Raw genomic sequence first — 24,703 nt, forward strand, 5'->3', positions numbered from 1 at the left:
TTCATGATCAACCTCCTACTTCAAAACTTTGATAACCTAGATTACAGTAGCATACTTCCAGAGGCAGTGGGTCAAGGTCAAGGTTAGGAAGATTGATCTATAGATCAAACATTTATCCTAACTTTTTTTCTGCCTTGTAAAAACTTTTCCATTGGAATCTAAGTAAGGATTGGTATTTTACTACTCATTATAGGTTTTTCTTAAATCCAGCGCACCTTAGTGCCCGTACTGTAAAATAATCAGTTTCTATTTCTATCAATATTTTTCCTTCCCTTCCACAAATAATTGTATAGTGATTAAACCACACAGCGTGTGCACATAGAACTATACCACTAAGATTAATCCAAATGACAATTAGCAAATAGGACAGTATGTTTGTCTACGTTTTGTTAACAAATCAACATAATATTGTTAGATGCCAAAGAAAATTGAAGTAGAAATTAAGTTTTATTGTAATACATCTTCGTTTACAGCCACCAGCTAACATTATAGAAAATATCCCACGAGGGACAAATACAGATTTTTATCATTTGATTTTTCTTCTTGGCAATTTTTAAATGTTGTAAAAAAAAAAAAAAAAAAAAAAATGGAACACACAACGAAATTATTCAACTTATGTAGATGGATGTTGTTTTGAGGATAGGTTAGTGATATTGCCGAGTCTCATAAAATGTATAATACCAAGAGCAAGCCCCATGATATTTCAAATGAAATGAAGCCACTGACAGGGATTATGAGACCGGGAATGTTGTTTTGAGTAGCTGGCAATGCATCAAGGACACTATCTGCTTCTTTTCTAGTACTGTTCAAAATGCTGGAACAAATAAACTAAAATATTCCCTGAACTCTAGAAGTACCGGTTTGGAAACTTGGAGTTTTGCATGTCTGGCGTTATTAATAAAAAAAAATATTTAATCCTATTACCACCGCCGATACAGGGTAACGACGTTAGCATGACCTGGATAATGTTCATGAAACCCTGGCGGAGAATGCCTGAATGAAATAAAAAAAGTAGGAATAAATACATTAAGTGATAACGTATCCAGTAAAGACATTTGATTTTTTGTTAATACCATTTATAAGATGTCCAAGATTCATGGATATATATATATGAAGAATGGCTCCCACAGATTTCAGAAAGGACATCAGAACCCTCAAACTCCCAGACCTCTGGTAGAGGACCTGAGGTTGATGAAGACCCATACCACCCATAGGGGCAAACATAATTACAACAATTATATTTATTGGTGTGATACATTTCTTTGCATTGAGATCTGTGGAACCCTATATTATTCAATGGAGACACACAGTTCTTGGTGTAGTAGTGTATCATACAAGTAGTGGATTTGGAGAAGCAAAATATATTATAATGTGGAGCAGTTTGCGGCAAAATTCCATTAGCTGCTATGTTCTGAGACACATAAAATCTCTTGCATTTTTGATCATAACTTCTGTAAATAACTCATGAACGGGATAGATTTATAGCAGTTTGATTTTAAAGTTGCAGTTTGATTTAAAAACAAAACACACATTATATAGGCAAAAGTATTGGGACACCTGGCCATTACACCAACAGGGACTTTTATGACATTGCATTCTAGACACATAGACATTAATATGTAGTTGGTCCCCCCTTTGCAGCTAACAGCTTCCACTCTTCTGGGACGGCTTTCCACAGGATTTTGGAGACTTTCTGTGGGAATTTTTGCCCATTCATCCAGTAGAGCATTTGTGAGGTCAGGCACTGATGTTGGACGAGAAGACCCGGCTCACAATCTCCATTCCAGTTCATCCTAAAGGGGTTAAGTTACACTCCGTGTCTGTCCCAGCAGAAAGTTACCGCTGGTTAAACATAGAACAATAGAATTTGATGGCAGATAAGAACCATTCAGCCCAATTAGTCCTAATGTAAAGAATCAATACTTCATATTGTCTAAGATTCAGGAGCCATATGCCTGTCCCATGATTTTATTTTAATTCCTTCCCTGATTTCTAGATAATCTCTCCAAATGTACATACATTTTACCATTTAGAGTGCAACATTTGAAAAAGGTTACATTTCTTGTTTAAACATAGACAACAATACCTCTACTCACTACTTTGAGGTTTTTGTCCACCCAGCAGATAAGGTATCTAAAATGAGTAGCGCATGTAGCATTTATTCTCAACAACAAACGGATAGGAGTGGCACCATTAAATTATGATTTCTACATATTTTTTTTAATATAGGCTGTCTATTGTTAATAATGTCCTTGTATTCAGCGTTGTTGGCGAAATGCATTTATCTTTACATTAGAATGCAAAAGAGATGGATTCACTCTTGGCTTGGCTTCCGGGCAAATAATCTGAACAAGACATGCTCCTTCTAGATAATTTGTTTTTTAATTGCCTTCTGCCTGCTGAAATACAATTAAAGTTATTGCCCAAATAACAACATCAACATTTTGATTGTCAAAGAGGAGTATGAATATCTATTTCGCCTGTAATGTGGGTGGACAATTTACTATTTACATCCTGTTAAGGTTGAGCGTTTATAACTTTGGATATTTGTACAGTTTTACTCTTGTAACGGAGGGATGAAGTTTAAATCTCACGACTGCGAACTAGGTGTAAAGACAACCCTGCATGGCTTACACTCTCACTATGGGAATAAAAAAATGACTTATTTGGTTTTAAACGAAATCATAGGCTGAAAATGAAGTTCTCTTTAGGAATCTTCAGATCAGGCACTCTTGGCCACCGACCAACCGGGCGCTTGCCCAGTGTTCCCGATCAGTCAGTCCGAGCCTGCCAGGTATGCTAGTAGTATACGCTATATAAAACTGATTTCCATGATCCAATGACGGCTCAAAAGAACATAAATTAACCCCTTAAGGACAATGGGCAGCCCCTAAACCCATTGAAAACAATGCATTTTGAGCCTGTACATGTACGGGCTTTGTCATTAAGGGGTTAAATAATTAATCCCCAGAAAGGAATTATCCTTTCTGGTGATTTCTATATAGACCAAATATGTCCATTCCTACCACCTTTCTTGGTCCATTTTCTTGTGTTGGCCTTGCTGCAAAGAGCACCTTTTTTATTGTGTTTATATTAGTTTTTTTTATTTTGTTTTAAACCTGTTTAAATGTCTTTGTTTCAATAGCTGCCTTGCCAAAGAATTACGAGGGACTATCAGACAACAATCTGTTTGTAACTATTGCGAAGATTTACTTTTATGTGCAAATGTGGAAATATTGCAGACACATTGCTTGACTTCACAAATTCACAATGAACTTTAGTGAGGCAGATTGAACTTTCGCAACAGCGTCTGGTTTTCTGTTTCACAGTCGCTGAACAAATGTCTTCTCTTTGTCACAACTGATCCAAAATTAGGAGCCTTGATATGTAAATGTAAAAGGTAGCACGGCATTTTACTTTACAGCAGTTCCATAGTGTTGATACGTAATTATATGAATTAAATACATCGTGTTCACTTCAAATTAATACTTTAAATTTGTAAGTTTAGTAAATCCTACACTTGTTCCTAAGGAAAATGTATCCTACAGGGCTGATTTAAAGCATATCCTGCCCTGCAGAATGCATATTTCAGAAGCTTTCCTTGTTATAGTGTCAATAATATTCACTATAGCTATAAGTTAGGCAATATGGGGTTAACAGATTCACACATTTACCCAAGGTTACCTGTAATGTGTAGGTCCTGGATAGGTAGTGTAAGGTATATAGAATAGTGTTGTACACGTTTGCACGAAGCACTGCAGACAACTGGCTTGTGGTTATATAGATGGTAAAAAAAGGGTTAATGTGAAGCTGTAATTAACCTCATGTGCATCATTATACAGGTGTACGAGCTGAGCCTTTCGGTGTAAGCATAACTGATAGCCATATCCATTGTGCATCTCATAGAGATTGTGTCTGCAAAGAGAGCGGAGTTGTCCTGATGTATATAGTATTAATTTGTTCAAATCAATAGCTCCTGATACACATATGTCTGCTTGCGAAGACTCATGTTACATATAAAATATCAAGATATAGGTAAGCTTTTTTTTTCTTTACGTTTTCTTGGTTGGCAAAATAAAGTCTGTTTTGCAATGTAAGAGCCACTCATCAAATGCCTTACTTTAAAAAAGAGCATCCACTCCTAAAGAGTAACCCTTAAATAGTCTAACGCGTATATTTGTTTTTAGTTGTTTACTAATAATTGTTCTTTTACTAATCACCTGTACTTAAGCAGGGGCTTCATCTATGATATACTTTTGAGAGAAGTATTATCTATGGTGTTCAGAGTATATTTGAGAATATACATATATATATATATATATATATATATATATATATATATATATCTTTACTCCCTGAGATGCAACGGCTTTCATAAAGGATGTCATTAAAACCTTAGGTATTAAATTATTAACTTACAGAATATTATAAATATGTGTTTATGCTGATATTTATATATATATATATATATATATATATATATATATATATACACACAAATATTTCATATTTATCACATATATTTAATGCCATTTTCCACCTGGTGCACTGTTATGAAAATTGCCCCCCTTTCTGGCCATTTGATATACAATTCCTAATTGTTGGGCTCTTTTTTAAATGTATTTATGGATTCCAATAAATAGCCAAACATAAACATTCTGACAGCCACTCTTTCCCTTATTTTTTTATTTGTTTTTACATCTAAAAAAAGGAACAGAACTTCCCATGTAAATAATGCAGCCGTTACGTTTACCAAGGTATTTTAAAAATGGCACGACTTTAGTTTTCGTATCTGAAACCAGCTATGTGGAGTTCATGGAATCGCTTAGGAAGAAATCATTACTTTTAAAACTATGGTTAGAAAATGTTTTTGACTTATCAATGTTTAAAGATTTAAGAGATTACAAAATAAGACAGTGTACTGGCAACTTTCAGAGACGAGCCATGAAAAATTGATAGCCAGGGATAACACAAAGGTGCTAGAGGGACTGTTTGCAAAGCCCAGTAAAAGCTTACAGAATTGGTCTGCTTTATAACCAGGCAAAAGGAAAATGATAAACTAGATTTCTTTTTAACCCTTTTAACCCCGATCAAAGTAGAAATAATCTATAATAGAGCCTTGAACTCACAAAAATAAACAGGAGGAGAACGGGTCCCCAGTGCTTATTGATGCACAAGTGAGTGTTTTTGAAGAAGTCACTTTTAAAGGGGAAGTTGAATAGGAAAATAAATGCTTTTCATCTAAAGCATAAAACCCAGTGCTGTGTACCGTAATGTAGGTTGGCAATGACAAAAACAAAACATTTTGGTTTTATCTCACTTTGTTCTAATAAACTCCCTTTATCTGCAGACCTGGAGGTAGATTGACCACATGTTATTTCTGCCATTCAGGGACACTATGAATCTAATTATATTACACACAGGCGTATATTTTACATATATATATATATATACATACGTACATACATAACACACACTGATTCACATATGCACACCATCACATACATATAAAATACCGTATTTGCTCGATTATAAGACGACCCCCCAAATCTGAAAATTAATTTAGGGAAAAAAAGAAAAAGCCTGAATATAAGACGACCCTATAGGAAAAAAGTTTTACTAGTAAATGTTAATTCATCTAAACTATTTTTTTTTAATAAAAGCTATGATTAAAAAAAATATTTTGGTTTTATTTCCTTCTATTTTCCAACCTGCCCCCCCAGTTATGCACATCTGCCCCAGAAATGCCTTATACCCCCTATATGCCACTGTGCCCCATGATATGCCTTTTAACCCTCTAAATGCCACTGTGCCCCATGATATGCCTTTTAACCCTATATGCCACTGTGCCCCATGATATGCCTTTTGACCCCCTATGTGCCACTCTGCCTCCAGAAATGCATTATACCCCTATATGCCACTCTGGCATTTAGAGGGTCAAAAGGCATATTATGGGGAAGAGTGGCATATAGGGAGGTTTAAGACATTCAGGAGGCAGAGTGGCGTATAGAGGGTTAAAAGGGCATTTCTGGAGGCAGAATGGCATTAAGGGGGTTAAAAGGCATTTCACAGAGCACTCTGCATCCAGAAATGCCTTATGCCCCCCATTTAACACTCCCCCGCCCCCCCCAAACTTACCGGTGCTTCTCACTTCCCTGTCATGTAGCCGGGGCAGCGTGTAGATCCCACGCATTTACGCTGCAGCCGGAAGGAGGCGTGGCTAGCAGCGGGGGTTGTCTGCGTCCATCTCGCAGACCTTCCCCGGCTGTCAGAGATCAGAGTTCCCCGCACCGATGGATGCAGACAACCCCCGCCGCTAGCCACGCCTCCTTCCTGCTGCAGCGGAAGTTGTCTACGCGAATGGCGTAGACATCTACACGCTGCCCCAGCTACACACCGGGGACTCAGAAGTACCGGTGGGTGGTGGGAGACAGGAGGATCCAGGTCCCCTGCAGCTGCGGGGATCTGGATCTCAGTCGTCTCATAGTCAGACATATTTGAGGTCTGATTATAAGACGACCCCGATTATAAGACGAGGGGTATTTTTCAGAGCATTTGCTCTGCAAAAAACCTCGTCTTATAATCAAGCAAATACGGTACATTTTATATTATATATATCTCATATACACACTGATTCACATATACTATTATATATTAATGATTAGGAAGTCTTGGAAACCATAATGATTTCAGATTTAATAATTTACATACATCAGTAGATTCAGAGTGTTAACCCCTCTATTACCAGGCATGAGCAGATTCAGAGAATTTAACCCCTCTATTACCAGACATTGCAAACAGTCACATTCACACTGACAAACACAGTCACATAGACACAGTCAAACACACACATCTGGTGCTGGCTGCAGCATATACTGAGCTTGGTGTGAAGGAGGGACTTCTGAACTCTCAGGCAATCGGGAGTTGAGTAGTCTCTCCAGATTGGCTGAGACCTCCTTTACTCAGACTTCTCATTCCGGGACAATGCATTGAGGCTACCCGGAACATGTGGTCACCCTACCTGGAGGCTACCATTGTTGTCAGTCATATGATATTTTAGGTGACTTTCCCTTCTGAGTCACCACACGTGATGGGATACACCCAAAGGTATTAAAAGAGCTTAGTGATGAACTAGCAAAACGTTATTGAACCAATCATTGTTATCAGGAGTAGTTCCACAAGATTGGGAATTAGCAAGTGTTCTGCCCGTTCAAGTAAAGCTGCAGAGAGGAGTCGGGGAACTACAGGCCTGTGAGTCTTACATCCGTAGTGGGGAAATTAATGTAAGTTATGTTAAAGCATAGGATTTTTTAACATGGAACGTCACATGGATTTCAAGATCAAAAAACAACATGGGTTTACTTCAGGAAGGTCATGCCATTGTTTTGATTGAGGTGGTACAGTAGAAATTGCTTATTTAGATTTCAGTAAGGCTTTTAACTCTGTCTCACATAGACAGAGTCAATGGAGTGTTTTCGGAGCAAGGTTTTGTTACCAGTGGGGTACATCTGGGATCAGTACTTGATCCATTCTCTTTAATATTTTCATTGCAAAAGTCTTGATGGTAAGGTACGTCTTTTTTGCTGAGGTTTGCTGATGAATTTTTGCTAAAGCAAATATTTGCAACATGGTTGATGTACCTAGAGGCATAAGCCAAATGGCAAATGATATAGTTAAACTGGAAAAATGGTCAAAACAGTGGCAACTGACGTTTAACATGGATAAGTGCAAGATAATGCACCTGGGGTTTAAAAACCCAAGGGCAGAGTAGGTAGACAATAGAGCAGCATGAAATGATAGCACAATGCTTGGTTGTATAGGAAGAAATATTAGCAGTAGAAAGAGACCGTTGTACAAAACACTGGTGAGACCTCAGTTTGGAGTATTGTATAAGTACTGGAGACCATATCTCAAGGATATAGATAACTTGGAGAAAGTTACGAGAAGGGCTACCAAACTGGTTCATGGATTGCAGGATAAACCTTACCAGGACAGGTGAAAGGATCTAAGCATGTATAGCCTGGAACAAAGACGTGACAGGGGGGATATGATAGAAACATTTTTAAGAAGAAACAAGAGGACATAGTCTTAAATTAGAGGGACATAGGTTTAAAGTAATATCAGGAAGGACTGAAAGAAATAGTCTCCCTGCAGAAGAGGCAGATGTTAGTACAGCTGAGGGGTTTAAGCGTGCATGGGACAGGCAAAAGGCTGTCCTATATAAAAGATAAGGCCAGCAACTAAGGAAAATATTCAGAAATTGGGCAGACAGGATGAGTTAAAATAAGAGAGCTAGAACTGAAATTGAAAACATATTATGCAAAAAGTACACTAAAAGAATAAAATGGCACAACATTTTGGAAAACATACTTTGAATCTGATATTTGTATTAAAAAAAAATTTGGCATTTCCCCTTTAACATTTGCCGTTAATATTTCATGAAATAATGTATTGGCAGCCACAAGCAAGGTGTTTGTTATTCTATCTCCGGCTTAATTCTGTGCAAATTGTCTTCTTCTGTTTACTCGCTCCATGCATACCTGTTTTCACACTTGCATTCTGATGCAATGTCATCTTGATCAGAAAAAAATACTCAACGTAACTTGTAGGGGGGGGTTTAATACAGCGTTTTGTATTACGACACTGATTTTAAAAGTAGACTATAAGAAAGGAAGATGGTGTTGGTTATTGTTTCTTAAAGTTAAAATGATTTTTCTGTTCCGAGGATTAACTAAAGTGTGAATAAGATTGGTTTCCCATCATACAGGATAAGCCAAGCGATTGGTTGTTACTTTAGTCCTTGAAAATCAGGGAAGCATTGGGAAGCAAAAAGTTTGACATGTTTGTAAGTAAGGAACCATTGTGTCGTCTTTTGTATTTTTTTTAGGTAAACCACCCAGAATTCTGTGTGCACAAAAACCGAGACTGGAGTTATCATGGATGGCCTTTACAAAATTCTTATTATGACCGAAAATAATTTTTGGGGTTGACTAAAACAATCCTCCAACAAACAAAAACCTTGGTCAAATTTTTTTTTTTGGGTTATCTAAAGTTAAAAAGTGAGTAGTTAATCCATTTTTGGGGTGACTTGTCCTGGATTGTCCATGGCAGTCGATAAATCAGATGTAGAGTGTGCATATGAGGAATTCAGCGGGGCTTCGTTAACGTGCAACGCACCCATTCATACTATGGCCCTGCTGAAGCTGGACCCCCAGTCCCTAAATCGCCATTTTAAAATGTGATGACACTAGGGTTAGCGTGTACTAATGGTGCACGTGTTTAACCTCTTCTTAAGCGATCATAATTGTTTTTCGACTCCATAATATTCTTGACCATATTTTGTCCATATAATGTTTTCCATCTACTATTTATCCAATAAGAAGGCCCTGCGATATATATATATATATATATATATATATATATATATATATATATATATATATATATGATATTAAATATATATGCTTATTTTGAATATCATTTTTTCCTATATGGTTAATTATGATTAAAAAAGGTTTCGGTGAAATGAAAATGCCTGCACATTGCCAACAATTTGTATTCAGACACTGTACTGACAGGACAATTTAATGCCTTAAAGGAATGGCTCATTGACAGTGCATCTGTACAAAGTACCTGAAGATTTGGAACACTATACCGAAATGCCAGCTCCCAGGATGTTTGTTGCAGCTGATGAGACAGAGGAAATTTTTTATTGCGTTTCCTCAAACTGAAAAGAAGGGAAGATATTGCACATAAAGGCAATAAAATAAAAAGTAGAAACACTTTGAAGCAGCTGGTCTGGGATGAAGGAATAATGATTGGGTGGTGTTTACGACAGAAGAAATGTACGTTCAGTCAGACGTGGCATTTTGATATGCATTTAAAGTCCATTATTTTTACATAATAATTAATTGAATAAAGGCAAGTGTACTTCAGAGAAAATCAGCTTTTAAATGCATGCACATTATGTAAACATGCTTTAGAATAAGTACAATGGAGTGACATTTTACTTTATTTAATGTGTCATAACCTCAAAACTGTGCGGTAGTTTTTCTGTGACATGCCATCAAAGGCTGGAGGGGAAGAAAAACAGAGAGAATGGTAATAAAAAACAAATACAGAAAATAATATTCACTAATGTTTAATATTGAATTCTGGAAATATTTTTTATACCGTTTTATTTGGTGTCACTCTTATAGCGCTGGCAAGAGGTGGATAATATGCTGACTATATCTAATGTAATTCTTACATAAAAAATAAAAAACCCATATGCAGGAAATGACGTCATAGAACTTCCCGATCGCCTCTTTGAACTAAATTTAATAGAATTTCTAAAATTATATGCTTGTTTGTTAAGCCTGTCTTTAATTTGGGGATCTTTTATTGAACAGAATTAAGAATAGTTTTTTCCTGTAGCAGAGATTTCTCTGACTAGATAGACTTCTGTTGATATTCGTTGTTGTTAATATGTTTATTAATTGATATATAATCATATGGAATTATTGTGACGCTCAATGGATGGCTATTTCACCTATGTACTATAATTTCTTTAACCCCTTCCGTACCGGGACGTACCTGGTACTTCCTGGTTAACAGTCACCGGTAGACCGGGACGTACCAGGTACGTCTCCTCCAAAAAACGCCCCCACATCACCACAATCGCGGTGATCGCGGGGGCGCTGCTGCTGCCGTCTGCCCAGGACTCCTGGGCAGACAGCACAGCCTGTCTAAGCCCTCCCCCAAGCCTACGATCACTCCCACGGAGTGATTCTCTAGGCAGAAACAGCGATTGCAGAAAAATCTGCAATCGCTGTTTCAGCTGCCACAGGCAGCTTCAGGGAAGGGGTGGGGGTGTTGAATGGGTCCCCACACAAGGCAGACCTCCAGCAGCAAAAACGAACCCCCAGAAGTCCTCTGATCAGCCCTGTAGGGCTGATCAGAGAGACTCCTCTCCCACAATCTCCAGTCCACTGGAGATTGTGTCCCAGCTGCCAGAGGCAGCTTCAGGGACAGGGAGACAGGGCTCTTTGGTCTCCACATTAGTGTGGAGACCAGCCCCCCCACCCCCACCCCCCATAGTTAACCCCTACCCCCCCTCTTCCTCAATTAACCCCTTCAATGCTGCGATTGTTTATGACCCCCATCGCAGCATTGCAGGGGTTAATATTAGTCCCCACAAGCTTGTGGGGACTAAATATCAATCAATGCTGTGCTTCAATGGAGCATCAGCATTGAAAGAGTTAAAAAAAAAAAAAATTAAAAAATAATTTTTTAAAAAAAAATACTAATAAAATAATAAATAAAAAAAATAATAAAAAAATAATAAAAATAATAATAAAAAAAATACCAGCACTGACCTGAAAGTCCAGGGTGCTTCCAGGTCAAATGCTGGGCTGATCAGATCGCTCCTGGCCAATAGGAGTGATCGGATCATTATGGCAGCCCACGGATGACCCTGCTCTACAAAGAGAGAGGGGTCATCTAGGGTAATTATGAAAAAACACAAATTATTAATAAATGAAATAATCATAATTATTACCTGATCACTTGTCGGTGACATTTTAAGTCGCTGATTATTGATCGGTCTCCCTGATTGATGTCAGCGGCCTAAACCTGTCACTTACAAGCAATCTGATAAAAAAAATATTTAAAAAAATGTAAATGCACATGTTCCAGTTTTGCCCTCATAGCTTCCTCAAAAAATGCATGAACCATGCATGTGAGGCCTTGTTGGAATCAGGGGATCTTGGTGAACAAAATGTGGTGTTTTCTTCCACTGTTGCACTTATGGTGTGCAAGAAATTCAGTGCAACATTGAAATGTATGCGTTAAAAACGCAATAAAATAATTTCCCTGTGAAGTTTGGCAGAAACGAGTGAAGAAATGGCTAGCTGAAAACTGTCAAAACTACCCTAGTTGAACACCTTGACTTGTCTACTGTTCATAAATATATACTTTTATGGGGTAATTTACAGTGGGGGGCTTCCAAAATGTCCCAAATGGGATATGGGCCCAGGAAACCAATTTCTGAAAATTCCAAATGTGAAAACGAAAATGCGCATGTTCCAGTTTTGCCCTCATAGCTTCCTCAAAAAATGCATGAACCATGCATGTGAGGCCTTGTTGGAACCGGGGGATGTTGGTGAACACAATTTGGTGTTTTTTTCTGCAGTTGCACAAATTCTATACAAAATATAATATAAAATCTAAAGCAACATTGCAACATATGCAAAAAAACCCCCAAAAAATATAAAAATACCTCAAAATTTGGCAGCAACTGGCGATAAAATCCCTGTTTGAAAAGTGTCAAAATGACCCTAGTTGTACACCTTGACTTATCTACTGTTCATAAACATATAATTTTGGGGGGATAATCAGTATCTGTGACAACTATTGCAGTTATTAGACTACCATGCCAAATTTGCAAAAAATTACATTTCAAAAACACGATGCATGCCTAGCAATATTTGCCCTATACTGGTCAAAATAGATGAAAATCCTGGCCATGTTGGGTGGTTTCCAAATCAGGACAACTCAATGAATATATTTGGGATAATTTTTTCCCATTGGTTCAATGTGTGTACAATTTGTATGTATACAAAACTGTAAAAAAATGCGTTTTTTTCATTTTTTCACCACTTTTTCCAGTTTATTTCAAACAAAACAATGTACTACCCAGCTTAATATGGTTTCAAATGAAAGCCCTACTTGTCCTAAAAAAAACAATATATGATTTGTGTGGGTGCACCAATTAATAAGAGAGAAATTACAGTTGAAGAAAGACATGGCAAAAACACAAAAACGGCTCCGGTCCTTTAGCGACACGTTAGTATCAAAATCCCGGTCCTGAAGGGGTTAAAGCTGTAACGTTTCTTTGTCTTCATGTATTTGAAATATTCTACTGTTTTCTATCAGGATGTGGTTAAGGGTGATTATCCATGACCCAAAGTCTCTGTCTGTCTGTCTGTCTATCTAGATAGATAGATATATGCTCACATGCAATTATACATAGACATTCATGCTCATACGCACTTATGCACAGACATTCATGCTCACATGCACTTATGCACAGACATTCATGCTCACGTGCACTTATGCACAGACATTCATGCTCACATGCACACATACATGCCCATTGGTAATTTTAGCGTGTCTGGCTGTGTTTTCAAAGAATGTACCATTTAATCTTAGAAATCTGTTTTGATTGTGGGGCTGTTTTGACTGGGAATATTTAACCAAATGTATTCATTTTTGATGCAATGTATGTCTTCTGTCTGAGTAAATAATATTAAAAGCCCTACAGGCATATGATTGTGAGACTATATAGATTGGGTTCTTTAAGAAGAGCACCCAAGTGCGTGCATCAGAGTGACATACGTTTCTGCCTTAATGTTATCATTGTTTTAAGCATTGCTCATATCTGGCATTATTGTTTGCTTGTTGATTCATTTTCTTATTTTTTTCTCACCAGCCCATCGCCGCCTGTGCTATTTTAGAAGATACTGCAACTTAATGATGTGATACCTCATCTCTGGGAAGAGCGACCTTTTCAATAACAAGGGAGAAGAAAAACCAAGTAAGTTTAAAGTTGCTATCAACAGATCAATGACTTGTCTGTGGTACAAAATAGATATAAGATTGACTCAAGATAAAACCAAGCTTGCTTTCTGCATGGGATACATGGTGAGTCAATCGGGCAATATGAGACAAAGATACGAGAATCACCCTAATGAAAGTGGGGGACGGTTCGAAGGGCAGTTCACAGACACACTGATGGGATAACTGACTGCATTTTCTACAAATGGATTAAATTTAATTAGAACGAAGGGAATGCTTGGTACTATGTTTCATCTACATCTACCAAACCATTCTATTGCAGACCCATTCTCCATCGAAGAGGTTAAACCTAATAAAGAGTGATCATTAGGACAGCACTCTATGCAATGAGAAATCTCATTTTTTAAACTTTGTCCTTGGAAACAGCAGGCAGAAACCTTTTATCTCGATTAATCATCCGCATTAAAGTGTGAGGGGAAAAAACATTCATTTGTTAAATATTGAAACGTCTCTTAATGAAAAAAGATGATAGAACAAAATTATTATGCAGAACTAACTCATTTATAAATTGGACTAGGAAGTTGATGTTAAATGTTCACTGTATTAATAGTTCTGACGCTGTGTCTCCCCATTTATTTATGTAGCGAGACGCATCCTAGAAACATGAAACTGAAATGTTACCTTACATTTAATTGTTTGCATAATGTATTCAGCGTTAAAACAGAATCAGGAAGTATTGGTGGAAAAAGTCTGAAATGGTTTGTTTGTACTTTACTAAGAGCAAGTATTTGTTATATCGCGTTGTCAATGCTTTTCTTTTTGGCTGAAATAAATTCAGACTTGAATTGGCCATCAGACTACAGATCATTTCCAATTCAGGCCCTTGAACGAGGTCCCATGAAGTCAAGTAACAGCAAAAATGCCAGGGATGCAATTGGTCAACTTTTAATTTGCCTGACCTTGAACATATTTAAAATGTGATCTGATCTCCCCAACCAGCACGTGGTCAATTCAGCACAGCCCCCATAAACTGCGTTAGAAGGTGCTGTGAATTTAAGACATGGATTTTCAGCAAATGATGTTGAGGGCAGCCCTTGGTCAGACTTCGGTTAGCATCTGGCAGTGTATTATGATCTTGAAATTCTGAATTCAAAGAATACGGGTTCCTCAACAATTTGTTTACTTACCTATTGGTTGTATACCTAAAAAGTGTTTCTGAATCATGTAATATAGTACGTTATGTATCATGAAAGGGATGTTGTAGACAGATGGACAGAGGGCTGTCAAAAACGTTGAGTTCTGGGAGGATATACCCGAATCATGTAATGTTAATACGTACATGTTGTAACCAGAATACCACTTGGCTATTTGGTTCTTTATATCCAAGGATTTTAAAATCTTCTGACATAATCATGAATCTATAAGCAACTCAATTACTTTGAAATATCTGCCTGTTTTGATTGATAGGAACAAACAACGAAATAGACGAGAAATCTTCCTAGTTCATCAAAAACTACAACATAATATCAATAATATTATAATAATAATAATAACAATAATGTTAGAAAGGCATGTTTTATTTTTTTCTCATAAAACGTTTTTTTTCCCCCCAATTCTGAAAAAATTCACATGTGATATGATTTTGTCATGTTTACATAAAAATAGAAAGAAGGGCTGAGTGGTTAATAATTTAACAAGTAACAACAGGAGTCAATAATACAAACTTACCAAAAGAACATTTAAATAATCTTTTTGCTTGCCCCTGAGACAGTTTAATATTGATAGAAAATAAGCATTCCAAGTAATATGCACAGCATATTTTGTGAGTCTCTGCTCTTAAAAGTAACTACTTAAAATCAATGGACGGTGTCATCTACATGAGGTAATTTAATTGTAAGCAGAGCTAAAGAAAAAAAAATCTGTTGCGAATATCAAGCAGACTATACATTTTTAAATCCCATACAAATTCATTATTCAGAAGAGCCACGTTGAGAGCGTTTTAAAACAAATCCATTTCAAAATTGTGTTTGTGCTGAAATGTAATTGAAAGAAAATATATGTTATGAGTACTCTGAAATTTTGCATTTGGCTTTTATTAAAGGGGTAATATTCCAGACCTCCATTTTCCAACATGGGAATAATTTTGTACTGCCATTGTATATTAAGAAAGAGTCCAATTAATCGGTTTTAGCATATGCCTTTCTTAATCATGGGACTGTTACGTTTCAAATAAATAATAATCTATATCAAATGTTGGAATATTGGCTTTCTAAAGAAAGTATAGGATCTTCTCCTGGTGGTTTACTGTGAAGGAGCAGTGATCTCACTTTTTACTTCCGTCTTCCTCTTGGGCATGATGTAACATACGCCTTCACTTATCCTTTTTATGGAGTTTTTGAGGTAGTACATTCCGAGTGAATTGAACACAAAAGAAAATACGTGTAATGGGTGAACATGAGACCGTAGCCTAGTGCCGGGGCAGGGAAAGGGGATGACCAACCTGTTCTTGGTGGCTTGTAGAGTTCATGCTAGTGCTTACCGTTTTCATGACATAAACACAAGGCAACAATATTTCAGACACGATTATCACATTCTAATTGAATAAAGTTGTAGTCAACAGCTGGCTCTCCATGTTCACCAAGGCTGTGCTGGGACTAAAGTTAGGCCTGAGCATATAAAGCACTCACGATTATTTTCTATTGTGGAATTTGTTAGAAAGAATAAAACTGGTACATTTAACAAACCACAACAAATACAATATATTCTAATTTTTTTTTTGGAAAGAAGGAAAAAAAACAAGAAAAAGAAAAGCTGAAAAAACACACAGTGAGTGGGTTTCATAAATCTCTTGTGAAAGTTTATAGTAGTAAAACTACTGGAGCCTGTAACAGTGTTTCACATTTATGGTCCCACATAGGGCCCAGTTTAAAAACAATCCCTTATTTATGAGATGTGATGCCATGATTGTAGTGAGAAGCTCAAGTTCCTTGAGTAAGCTTAGGGCACACATGGACCTCCTGTAGGGTTAGAGTTGGTCTTGCTTGGGTGTCTTAAGAAATAAATAGTTGTTGATTTGGGGTGGTACTGAAAAGCATACCTGCTTAACGGTATAAACTTAAAGGTTTTATATATTAAAAATTGTATATATCATCTTTGCACCATGGGTTTAGGGAAACGAGAGGTTAAGGTTGCTTTGTTATATGAGCTATAAAGGGACCTGAAGATAAATAGGAATTAAGTAGAAGCTCTACATATACAGCTCCACTGTGGCAAGGAACCAGAGATGAGGCCATCAGCCCACCATGCCCAACGTGCCACCTTGCAGTGCTCAGCTGCAGACCATCATACTTTCAATATTTAGGCTCAATAAGACCTCTCTGGGTCCAATTCACCCTGATTTCTCTGCAGATGTATATCTTAGGGTTTCTCTTACACTGAGCAGAACATTGATAAGAAATTATTTTTTTTGCTTTAGTATCGAGTTAAACAATTTAGGAGATGTGTGTTCTCCTGATAAGCCGCTGATATGATTACAAATATGGGACTGAGTTATTAAACATGACATCTGTGACAATATACAGCAGTAATTCCATGATTCAGTCTGATCTAGTTTACTGTACATCATCCAGTACAAATTCTAGTGTAATATCATCATTTGCTGGACGTGAAGTCAATGCAGTTAAAAGTACCAGTAAATTGATAGGGATACAGTACGTTCCTGTAGATAACTGAAAATATGAAATCATTCTAGAATATACAAGTAAAATATTCTAAAAGTTTAAAAGTAGTTGATTTCACCTGTAACTGGTCATTGAGACCTCGGTATGTAGGTCAGAGGATGTCAGCGTACAAATGCTATATTTAGGACTTTCCCATATGTTAGGCATATGGCTAGTCTGAGTATAAGATCAAGGTTCAAATCAGTTTTGAGTCTTTACAGCAAATAACAGCAGACACGATGGTTTTGATTGTCAAATTATATATTTCCATAACTTTTTTGTGTTCTGTTTAAGGAGGGAAGCTATCCGGGGGGGGGGGTATGTCAGAAAGATGTATCTTCCAATGTCGGGACACTGTTTAATTAAAAATTTCCTGATCCTAAGAGCTTTGACGAAAATGTTAAAAGAAGGCATTGTGCAATATGTCAGAATCCCTTCAAGAAGGAAAACAAACGGATTTATATAAAAATAAAAGGAAATATTTCACATGTCCAACATTTCACTTTCATGCAACAAACCTGTCGTTGTTTACATGTTTTGGGGTAATCAAAATAAAAGGTCAAAATTAGGGGGTGCTTTCTGGGCCATTTAAGTGCCAGACTTTTAAGATTTCTACCTTAATTTGTGTATAAATTAATATTATGTAGAGCTTTATTATTCTTCGCTACTTGTTTTTACATCTGATTTCTTTCACTTTTTTTTTTTTGAAACAGGGAAAAAAGAGCCTCAAAAATACTGAAATAATGTTTCAAGCAAAATGTATTCTTATCAAGGTCATTTTTCATGCTTCACATGTTAATTTGAGCTGTACTTGACTTAGCCCTTATTATTGATAGTTGAGTCCTTGGTTTCTGATATAATGAAATATTACTTTTGTATAACATGTAACACTAAATTTCCAAGATAATCAATCAAAGGCAATGCATGTGCAGCAGACTGTTGTCTTATGCAGAGATTAATTACAATGTGCGCCCAAAACTAAGTGTGAAATTCTATGATGTAGAATAGAATTAAATAGGTTAATGAAAAAGGTATATAATTATATATATATATATATATATATATATATATATATACAATATAAAATAATACCTTTTTATTGGACTAACATTCCATTTTAGGGACAAGCTTTCAGGAGTATCAACCTCCCTTTATCAAGTCAATACTAACCAGAGACATCTAAGTGAGACGTGGGCAGCAGTATAGGGATTAAGGAGCATGATAGAGACTGATAAGGTACAGATCACAGCAGTTAGATGTTTGAAAGCCTGGAGGTGCAGGTGATATACTGTAGACAGTCCTTTTTTTCCGTGAGGTCTTTTTTTTTTTTTTTTACAGATGACATACCAGGTACGTCATTGGTCCTCTAGTAAAAAATTTTCGTGACACACCTGTTGTGCCTTTGGTTGCGAAGGGCTTAATTAGTTACCTTGTCTTAGTATAACTTAGCTATAACAAGTTATTTACAAAAAAGGATGAGATTGGAAATTTGTTTAACTTGTGTCTCTTTTGCAATTTCACCTGTATCACGTTGCTATGAAAATACATCCCAGTACCCTAAATTTAAACTGTGATTTGACATTTTAAAATTGAGAGGATATGTTTATTATTTTCCCGGCGTATAGTGGCAGTACCAGAGGGTTTGCTCTTTCGCCGGGACAAACACTTAAAAGAAAACAAAGGGTTAAACTCCGCCCCCCCCTTACCCTATAACCGCCCGTACCGGCATGGAGAGACAGTTCTTTTTTGTCCCGCAGGGACGAACACTTGGGCTGGCCAAGGGGGTCGGGCAGTCCGTTCGCTCCCCGGGTGGGAGCTCGGCTGCCGCTCAGCTACTCCGCGTTACAGACGGGTTCTGTAGCGGAGTTTTTACAAGCGTCCAGGGGAGGAGCATGCGCAGTTCAGTGGAACGCACGCCCGGGTGGCTATGCGTTCCACTGATGATCCGGCCGTGCTACAACGCATGCGCGGTTCGGATCATCCGGATTTGGCGCCAAATTCAAAATTTGGCTGCCTATAAAAACTGTGCAAACCTGTCTGACCACAAGAGTGTGTGTCAGGACAGGTTTTGGCCGTGTTGTTTGACCCCCACACGGTTTTTTGGTGATCTTGATTTTGATACACCAAAATTATGTTAACCCCTTCATCTCCAGAGAAGGACAAAATGCCTTCTGCTCCTCCTAAAAAGGCTTCATGTAAGTCTAAACATTTGGCATGCCTTGAATGTAATACTCCTCTCCCAGACGGCTACAAGAGGAAGACGTGTCAGCAGTGTTTGGCAGATATCCTGGCTAAAGAAAAACAGAAGGATATGCAGTCTTTTCTATCCTGGTTCCAGGATAATTTGTCCCAAACATTCCAAGCATTTAAGGAAGCGGCCAAGCCAACAGTATATGACAAGCCAAGTAAGAAACGCAGGAGAGATAGTCCATCTACTTCGGAATTGTCATCTGGGGAATGTTCACGTTCATCCAGGGATGGATCCAGTTCGGAAGAATCTGAATCAGAATCCGGTTTTCCCCCTCAAGAGCTGGGAAAATTCATTAAGGAAGTAAATCAGGTTTTACTGAATCCAGACACTAAGAAAAAGGGTTTTCCTGTTTTACCTCATCTTATGGAGTTTGTACAACGCGAATGGAAGCATCCTAGTAAGCGAGCTTTTGTTTCTAAGCACTTCAAACAACTGTTTAAGCTTCAGGATGACAGCATATGGGAAGATCTTCCTAAAGTTGATGTCCAGGTCGCGCAGCTGTCAAAAAAGACTACTTTGCCAATTGGAGAAGTTTCCGGCCTTAAAGACACTATGGACAAGAGAGCAGAGACTGCTAATAGAAGAATCTTCCAAGCAGCAGGACTTCAAAGTAAAGCAGCATCAGCTGGAGCAGCAGTAGCGAGAGCTCAAGGCTTATGGCTCCAGAAATTAGAAAACCACGTTCTGGAGGATGCTGATAAGGATCTTTCTCAACTCCTTAAAAATTTGAAACTCTCTAATGATTTTTTGATTGATACGGTGGAAGAATTAGTCAAGCTATCCGCCCGTAATATGGGTCTGTCTACGGTTGCCAGGAGAGCAGTCTGGCTTAGATCCTGGAACGCTGATTCAGCATCTAAATCTTCACTGTGTGATTTACCGTTTGAGAGAAAAAAGCTTTTTGGGTCTCCTCTTGAAGAGCTGTTGAGACAAATGTCAGACACCAAGAAGGCACTGCCTCAAGATATTAAGCCCAGATGGAACCGCAGGTATCCCTTTAATAGACAGAGATATTCCAGACCATTGGATAAGTCTTCCTTTCGGAAACAAAATAAAGACACCAGATTTCGCCCTAAAGGAGCCAGACAAGATAGGGCAAGACGGTTCTGACAAAGTAGGAGGACGCCTTCGGATGTTTTGGGATACATGGTTCCAGACTACCAGCAACCCTTGGATCCGTCGGATCATTTCAGAAGGCTACACCATAATGTTTTGCAGACCTCCTCACAATGTTTTTCTAGTCTCCTCTTACCCGTCAGTAACCAAGAACACGGCATTAATTATGGCAGCGTTAAAACTCCTCAGTCAGGGAGTTATAGAAAAGGTTCCAAAATCTCAGTTTTTTCAGGGGGTTTATTCCCGGTTGTTCCTAGTCCCAAAACCAGGTGGCACCTTTCGTCCAGTGTTGGATTTGAAGTTCGTCAACCAACACATTCCTTACCAACACTTCCGTATGGAGACCATCTCTTCAGTTACCCAGCTGATTCAGAGAGGGGATTATATGGCCTCCCTAGACCTTCAGGATGCTTACCTTCATGTGCCTATAGCCGTAAAGTCAAGAAGATTTTTAAGATTTGCAGTGAACACAAGTCGAGGTCTCCTCCACTTTCAATTCAAAGCGCTACCCTTCGGCCTTTCCACTGCGCCAAGAGTCTTTACCAAGATTCTCACCCCTTTGGCGGCGGAATTAAGATTACAGGGGATATCGGTGGTCCCTTACCTGGACGACTGGTTGATAAAAGCCTCATCAGCTGCACAACTTTTAATAGATCTTCAAGTGACACTCAAACTGCTAAAAAACCATGGTTGGCTTCTGAATGTGGCCAAATCAAATTTAATTCCAACAACAGAAATCAAGTTTCTGGGTTTTCATGTAAACTCAAAGTCTCTTCGTCTTGTTCTTCCGAAAGACAAAGCCACACACATTCGGCTAAAAGTCACGGATCTCCAGGCATATCCCATATGCTCCATCAGAAAGGTTATGAGCATTTTGGGACTGATGACTTCCACCATACCGGCAGTAGCCTGGGCGCAGGCAAGAATGAGGCCTCTTCAATGGCACATCCTGTCCCACTGGTCCAGAAAAGACGAGGACCTGGACAAAGAGATTTTGATATCTCAAGAAGTGTTGCGGCAACTGGAGTGGTGGAAGATCAAGAAAAATTTGACAAGCGGCCTGTCATTCCAGCCCAAACAGTGGCTGATAGTTACCACAGATGCATCCCAGACTGGTTGGGGAGCTCATTTCCAATCTCACTCGGCACAAGGAGAGTGGTCAACGCAGGAAGCTCGTCAATCTTCAAACTTCCGGGAACTACAGGCTGTCTTCAGGGCCCTAGTATCCTTCAAGCCATGGATAGTAGGCAGATCAGTAAAGATTCAATCAGACAACGCCACAACAGTGTCTTATATAAACAGACAAGGGGGTACGAGAGTAGCCAGTCTTCAATCGTTATGCACCGACATCATGCGATGGGCACAAAAGCATCTGGAAGCTATCTCAGCGGTTCACATCAGAGGGCAGTTCAATGCCCTGGCAGACGACCTCAGCAGAAACAGATGCTCTCAAGCAGAATGGTCTCTTCATCCGACTATATTTCAAAAATTGGTGGCATTAGTGGGCTTGCCGGAAGTGGATCTTATGGCAACACGTCTGAACCGAAAGGTCCCTATTTTTGCTTCCCTGTACAGTATGGATTACCCGCCCTTTCTGGATGGATTGGGGATCAAGTGGCAATTCAACCTAGCCTACATCTTCCCTCCGGTGGCGATGATTCCCAGAGTCTTGCTCAAAGTCAAGATGGACAAGGCAAGAGTACTAGCAGTTCTCCCGTTTTGGCCGAATCGGAGCTGGTTTTCGGACCTGTGCCAGCTAGCAGTAGCTTATTGGGAGCTTCCGTTGTCCTCAGTAGTTTTGGAAACGAAAGGAATTCCCCTTCACATCCTTCGAATGTACAGACTGACGGCCTGGCTGCTGCAAGGCTAATCCTAAAAAATCAAGGTATAGAACCTATTATGACTGATCTCCTCTTGAATTCAGTAAGACGGTCTACATCAAGAATTTATCTGAGAACATGGAGAAAATTTTTGGAATGGTGTCAGTCTCTAGATCTGCATTCTTCTCCTCCGTCCATTCCGGTCATTTTGCGCTTCTTGCATATGGGATTTACAGCAGGCCTCAAAGTCTCTACTCTTAAAGGTCAAGTATCTGCTCTCAGTCATTTCCTGCTACTCGATCTGGCGTCAGATCGCTTAATTCGGAGATTTTTTAAGGCCATCACTATTAAAAGACCTCCGGTTAAATCATTTTTTCCACCCTGGGATCTTACCTTGGTTCTCAAAGCTCTGTGTTTATCTCCGTTTGAACCTCTCCAGACAGTGTCACTAAAATTCCTCTCCCTAAAGACAGCATTTTTAGTGGCTATCACGTCGGCACGGCGCATTGGGGAACTCCAGGCGCTCTCAGCCTCTAAGGAATTTCTAGTTTTTCATCAAGATAAAGTGGTCATGTATCCAAGACCGTCATTTCTGCCTAAAGTATTGTCCCAGGTCAATATTAACCAGCCTATTGTCCTGCCTACTTTTTATCCGGATCCTACGACACCAGAAGAAAATGAATGGCACTCGTTGGATGTGAAAAGAGCTCTTACCGTATATTTGGAACGTACCTCTTCTTTTCGTTCCTCTGACCACCTGTTTCTACAATTCCAGGGAAGATCTGCAGGGCAAGCAGTGTCAAAATCTACGTTATCTAGATGGCTCACAGATACAATCCGTCTGGCATACGACTCCTGTGGGGCCACAGTTCCTCCTCAGATTACGGCTCACTCTACAAGAGCCGCCTCAGTCTCATGGGCCTCCAGGTCTTCAGTCTCTCCGGAGGACATTTGTAAAGCAGCAACATGGTCCTCATGGAATACTTTTATCAAACATTATAGACTGGACATTTCCTCTGCTTCAGCGGCTGAGTTTGGACGTCAGGTCCTTCACGCAGTCAAGCTCTAACTCCCTTCCCTTTTTTTGAGGGGGATCTTGCTACATCCCTCTGGTACTGCCACTATACGCCGGGAAAAACAGTAATTTTACTCACCGTAAATTCTCTTTTCCCAAGTATAGTGGCAGTACAGATCTCCCTCCCAATTTGGTATTTATACAGATTATTGTTGTCCATCCTTTGGTCCTCTTGTTAGTTAACTGTCTCTCCATGCCGGTACGGGCGGTTATAGGGTAAGGGGGGGGCGGAGTTTAACCCTTTGTTTTCTTTTAAGTGTTTGTCCCGGCGAAAGAGCAAACCCTCTGGTACTGCCACTATACTTGGGAAAAGAGAATTTACGGTGAGTAAAATTACTGTTTTTTAATAAGTGTAATTTTCTTGAAGTGGAAGTGAGGAAATATATTTGCAATATGTATAAGTTTATTTTGTAATGTATTATTTTTATAATTTTTATTTCAAAAGAAATTTTAAAAAATCTTTAGTTTTATCAAATAAAACTATAGTTGTGAAGATTTTGGGTTTTCCCCAAATAATACTACTTAATGTTCTAGCCCCATGAAAGGGAGAAGATGAATGGGAGAAGATGAAATTAAAGGGTCCTACATTTGCATCCAATATGTTCTCAGTCACACATACTACAGCGTTTACCAATAGATTCAGCCCCAGCATCTCAGATAAACAACAACTAAAATCGTATTTTATTTACCCAGTTTGACTTATAAATACAGTTATTGCAGTTCCTATACACATTATTGTGATGTTGGAGGCTGTAAAAGCTGAAATAAACTCAAATCCAGCAAACAATCTAAACTCCTAGGAAAGTGGACATTAGAGGAAGGAAGAAAGAAAGGCAGAGCACTTTGGGTCCAAAAGAGGGACTGTTACTGTTAAGGATTGATACTTGCTTTCACATGATGGGCATGGAAGGACCATATCTGAAGAGGGAATGGCATTTTGGCTACAGTGCATCCAACTTGCTCTGGACAAGAGGAAGCCGGTTTGTTAAATATGTTTTTCTTTTACAAGAAATGAGAAGTCTACTAAGAGACCTTTCAAAATATTCTAGAGAAATAGTGTCTGTTATTGGTGCGTTCTTTCTTTATGGTGGTCAGTTGTTCAGTGGATTGACCTGCCCAATGGCTTAAAGTCAGGTTCTACAAACAAAGGTATACGTTTCAGCGC

The 24,703-nt window shown here is 38.6% G+C and overlaps 1 long non-coding RNA gene across 1 annotated transcript; it reads left to right on the plus strand.

The window, feature by feature from the left end:
* The first annotated feature begins 10,547 nt into the window (after positions 1-10,547).
* LOC128467892 (uncharacterized) lies at positions 10,548-11,268 on the plus strand. The gene is made up of 2 exons (XR_008345767.1): positions 10,548-10,621; positions 10,876-11,268. It is a non-coding gene; the product is annotated as an uncharacterized LOC128467892 (long non-coding RNA).
* Positions 11,269-24,703: the final 13,435 nt, after the last annotated feature.

The sequence above is a fragment of the Spea bombifrons genome, chromosome 10, assembly GCF_027358695.1.
Source record: "Spea bombifrons isolate aSpeBom1 chromosome 10, aSpeBom1.2.pri, whole genome shotgun sequence".
Taxonomy (NCBI): domain Eukaryota; kingdom Metazoa; phylum Chordata; class Amphibia; order Anura; family Pelobatidae; genus Spea; species Spea bombifrons.